Source organism: Leptonychotes weddellii, chromosome 7 (assembly GCF_054177405.1).
Source record: "Leptonychotes weddellii isolate Sample4059 chromosome 7, ASM5417740v2, whole genome shotgun sequence".
In the NCBI taxonomy this organism is placed as follows: domain Eukaryota; kingdom Metazoa; phylum Chordata; class Mammalia; order Carnivora; family Phocidae; genus Leptonychotes; species Leptonychotes weddellii.
The window spans coordinates 17,418,345-17,423,910 of record NC_138375.1 but is presented as its reverse complement, the minus strand read 5'-3'; the positions used below and the strand labels follow the sequence as shown (position 1 = coordinate 17,423,910).

Genomic DNA, 5,566 nt, shown 5'->3' with positions numbered 1-5,566 from the left:
GTTGTAGGGCATAATGAGATTTTTCCTGGTAGTGTTTTAGAAAAATTTGATAATTGGCCTCATTTTGGAGATGGCCTTGGGACAATGGTATGATGAAGGAAGGAGATAGAGGAGGGGGAGAGTGCAAGAAATGGTCTTCTCTTCAACACAATAAGTTCTGGGGGTGAGGATTCCGTCAACTCTTACAGTGCATACTTTTTAAACTGGATTATGAAGATTCTAATGTGGCCATTTTTTTTTAATCAGTGTTTGTTTCAAAAAATAGGAATTTATTCTACATACTTCTTTGATTCTTTAAAAAAATTTTACTGATTCCCCAATTAAATTCTCCCAGTTCAAACTGCATAGATTAGCCTCAATTTCACATTATATTAATGTACCTTTAATTCAAAAGTTTAGGTAATAATGAATATTCACTCTTAAGATTTTATTTTGTTTTGATTTGCTTTCTTGACACTAGAGACAATTGGGCATATTACCCACTGTAGCTGGTGCTCTACCTTTCAAGATGGATTCTGGCATGTGGAATTGGTAAGAATTTGTAGTCAAGGTTACATTCGTGTTTATGTTAACATGATAAGCTGCTTTCTAAGTTGTGTAACACTTATCATGTGCAAGAGAAGTGACTGAGAGTACATTTTCTCCTTTAATCCATGCTGATTATGGATATTATCATACATGCTACTTTATTGTTTGACAGTTTAACAGGTAAAAAGTGGTGTTAAATAATTAATTTGATCTTCCTAAAGCCTTGACAGATTCAACCTCTTTTCATTTATTCATTTGCCACCTAGATTTGCTCATCTGAAAATTATCTTTTCAAATAATTTGCATTTACCATGTTTCGTTGTAAATTTTGTTACCATTTTCAATGAACATTTATTGATTCTAGATCGATAATATGTCACATGATTTTGTCTTATTAATATAGCCAGTAGCATTGTCCATAGGCAATGTGCTTCCACACAGTAGCCATTTATCAAATGTGGTTTCTTAGTCACATTGTTGATTGAATTGCTCAAAATGTGGCTACTGGCTATTTATAGAACATTTCCATCATCTCTGAAAGCTTTACCGGACAACAGTGGACTATATAGAATGTGCAACTTTTTATGAAGTCAAATATGACTTTCTTCTTATAATGTTTGGGTTTCCTGGCTTGTTTATAAAAAAAATAATTCTACTATATGTGTAATATACACCTAATGTTCTAAATGCTTTGTTGCATGTTGCATTTTGTTATGTTTTACATTCCAAATTTTAATCTCCTGGCATTTATGAGGTATGAATTAAACATTGAATCACACTTAAACTTTTTCCTCATCGAGATTAAAAATAAAACACTATTGGTGGGGAGTGGGAGGGATGGGGTGGCTGGGTGATAGACACTGGGGAGGGTATGTGCTATGGTGAACGCTGTGAATTGTGTAAGACTGTTGAATCACAGACCTGTACCTCTGAACAAATAATACATTATATGTTAAAAAAAAAAAAAAAGAAGAAGAAAAAGATAGCAGGAGGGGAAGAATGAAGGGGGGAATGGGAGGGGGAGATGAAACATGAGAGACGATGGACTCTTAAAAACAAACTGAGGGTTCTAGAGGGGAGGAGGGCGAGGGGATGCGTTAGCCTGGTGATGGGTATTAAAGAGGGCACGTACTGCATGGAGCACTGGGTGTTATACGCAAACAATGAATCACGGAACACTACATCAAAAACTAACGATGTAATGTATGGTGATTAACGTAACATAATAAAAAAAAACACTATTGTCATACAACAAGGCCCTATATACTAATGAATATATCTTTTTTTCAGTATTCTATTATTTTTCATTGATCTATTTGTCTATTTCTGGGTTAGTACTGAAATCTTACTATTGGCATTGTCTTACAATATTTTTTCTCAATATCTGTTTTGGAATAGACCTTTTTATTACTTTCAACATATTTTAAAAATTACTTTCAGATAATATTCTTTCATATGGACATTCAAATCATAGTGTTCAATCCCCAAAGCAAATTTCATCGGAATTCCATTTAGAATTATATTGTCTCCCATCGCTTCTCGGCCTTTTGGCTAAGACCAAGTGTAGAATTATATTGTCTTAATATATCTAATTTTGGAGAATTGATTTTTTTTAAATCATTGTATATCTTTTCTCTGAGAATTTGGTTCTAATCTTTTTTCCCCATTTTTCTTTGGTTCTAATCTTGTTTTATATCTTTATTCTTCACTGATTTCAATTCTTAATTCTTTTAAATTTATTCTTTCCTTCTTTTTCACTTCTACTTTTCTTCTCACCTTGATACAATTGCAACTCACCTATTACTGTTTTATAGCATTATGTTATAAATGCTATAAATATGATGCTCTCTTGTTCTTTGTTGAGGATGCTAAGTCTTTTTTAGATCTTTTGTATTTTACTCAACAATATATCTCTTCAAGATGTACATCCTTGATCTGAACCTCCTAAATAATCACCCCTTTGTCTGATTCTAAAGTTATTTTTTAAAGACTACATGATAATTTCTCACTGCTCATTCTGGAATGAGGCTAAGTTATTTGAGAAGCTTGACCCTAGTGTCTCTATTTTTTTCATAATCTTTGTATTTTTAACTCTGCGGTGGGAGAGCAGGATGGTGCCTTAGTTCTCAATCTGATTATAATTCCTAAATCTCAGATGGACTTTATTATATACCAAGTGGTTTAAACCACAGAAATTTGTTTTCTTATAGTTCTAGAGGCTGGAAATTCCAAGATCAATGGTTCTCAGGGTTTGATTTTTGGTGGGGGATCTCTTCCTGGTTTTCAAAGGACGACCTTCTCACTTCTCACAAGGGAGAGAGAGAAATTCCCTTTTTTCTCTCTCTTCTTCTCTGACTCTTACTCTTCTTAAAAGGCCATAGTACTATCTCAGTAGGGCTCCACTCTTACGAGCTCATTTAAGCTTAATTACCTCCTAAGGATTTTATCTCTAGCTATTATCACCTTGAAGGTTAGGGCTTCAACATATGAACTTTGGAGGAATATAGTTCAGTCCATAGCAGGAGCTCAGGACCACAAAGTGGCAGAGGACAGAACGATATGCCACATGGATCAGGAAGCCCTCTACTGTGTACTATGCAGTCATGGAAACCCAGCATTATCTCAAGAGAAGGGCTAGGTGAATGGAAGGCAGGTAGAAATTGGAGAGACTATTACTTAAGAGGACTATTAAATCATCAGATCCAGTTTTGAATTTGATAGAAATAAAATCAGTTTCTTTTTTATTACCCACTGAGCAGAGGCTTATGATAATAAATTATAAAAAAAAAAGAAAAACATATTTCCTTTGTTCACTCTTAGTATAATGTGAATATATTTATGACCCTGATATACAGTCCTTCACATGTCCAAGACAATGTTAGGGGAAAAGTGTAGAGATAAAGAGCACTTAAATAAATTGAAAAAGAAAATTTGAAGTCATGACAAGGGAAATAAAAAAAATTAAAAGGTAACATGATTGTAAGTTAGAGTGACAATCTTGGATGGTCCAAGAGATTTCTGATTTATGCCTCTTGTCCTAACTTAATTATTAATAATGAAAAATTTAGTATTAAAGTATTATGGATTGGTTGGATCCCTGTAAATATCTCGTCATAGCAGAAAACAAAGAAATTATCAAAGATTAGCAGGATCTCTCCCTCTCCCACTCCCCCTGCTTGTGTTCCCTCTCTCATTGTGTCTCTCTCTGTCAAATAAATAAATAATATCTTAAAAAAAAAAAAAGATTAGCAGGATCATTTATAGGGGCTCAGGAGTCAGTTTGAAAAAGTTCTAACAGGTTAACAATGGACAATTTGAGTATTAATAAGAGTAACAATGTAATTGATTGAAATTTATAAATATTTTGATCAATAAGCTTAACTTTATGAGATTGTTTCAACTCATAAACTAAAAAAATTAGAATTAGAATACCAGAATTTTGCAATCCCTGGTAAGATGAAAGAACTAAAGCATTATAATCAATACACACATCCCAAATAAAAGATAACTAAATATTATGTGCCTCCTAATAAAAAAGAATACCTATGAAGCATTCTTGTTGAAAGAGAGAGAGTTTGTGAGGTTGAGAGAGAAGAGAGGAGTGGAGAGGAGAGGAGAGAAAAGAGAAGAGAAGAGAAAGAAGAAGAAAAGAGAACAGAAGAGAAGAGAAGAGAAGAAAAGAGGAGAGGAGGGGAGGGGAGGGGAGGGGAAGGGAGGGGAGGGAAGAAAATCAGGCCTCTATATACAATTGCCAATTCAAAAACACTATGACGACAAAGGCGCTTGTTTAACAATTCTACAGGGATACAATCAGAAAAAATCCAGAATGTGGGGAACTCTATACAAAGTCTATTCAATAAATGAATTGTGATGGATAGAAAGAGAGTGGACTTTGATAACATTAAGTTATAATTTTTTAATTTTGTGTTTATTTATAGTGTTTTAGGTATAAATTTATGTCCTTATTTTTTACAGATATATACTAACATGTTTATGAATGAAATTATATGATTCTGGAATTTGCTTCAAAACAATCCATCAGGGAGTTAGAAAATATATGTGAAGTGTAAATAAAACAAAATTCTTTATGAATGGATAATTGCAGAAAATAGTAAATTGTTAATTATTCGACTATATTATTTCTCTAACTTTGTAAATATCTTTAAAATTTACTATGATAAAAACTGAAAAAAAATAATGTCTTGTTCTGTTTTCCGTCCAACCAGTTCTAGTAGTTGGGATTCACAGAGGTAATTATTTTGATTAAATAGAGGTAATGGTTGGCTAAGTGGAAATTCACTGCTTAAAGGCAGCAATTGATGTCATGGTGTTTTGCCATTAATCCTAAAATGAGACTTCATTGACTTTTCTTGATATATGAATTGTGACAGAGATTTTTATTATGCAGACTTGGTTTCACAGAAAGAAAGTAGGGAAATCTTAATTAAACATATATCAATAAATGAAAGATATTAAGCTTCATGCTTGTCATTGCAGCAGAAGGAGAAAATGTTAAGAAAAATGTAGGTGAGAACAAATTAAACAAACGTGCAGTTTAATTTAAAATGAGTCATCTAAGTCTTATATTGTTTCATTCTGGATGTTGTTATTCTATGTGCTCCACTTTGATGTTCCAAAAATAGAATATCCGTAAGAGGCATGATCAATAAATCTTTGATCTATACTACTATTATGAGTATTGTGGTAATTTCTGAAATTTCCTGTGACTTCACATGTTATACCTTACAGAAAAATATCACTGAAAACATATCAATTTCTTGAGAGAAGGATGGAATTCATGTGGTGATATTCTACCAATATTAAATTTGGTTCATCCGAAAGGAGTAATTATGTGCACACTCAAATGGTAATATCTTGACACAAGAATTTTTTCAAGAGTTTTACATTATAAGCACAGGCAATATATATATGACTAGTGCAATATATAAATATGAATTTAAGAATAAATAAATCAATAATAAGGAGAAGCAAGTTAGGTAATAAAGAGAAAGACATTTAGCAAATGTTTATGTTTGGA

The 5,566-nt window shown here is 32.6% G+C and overlaps 1 pseudogene; it reads left to right on the top strand.

The window, feature by feature from the left end:
- Positions 1 to 2,059: 2,059 nt before the first annotated feature.
- Positions 2,060 to 2,140, top strand: LOC115938968 (U2 spliceosomal RNA; annotated as a pseudogene).
- Positions 2,141 to 5,566: the final 3,426 nt, after the last annotated feature.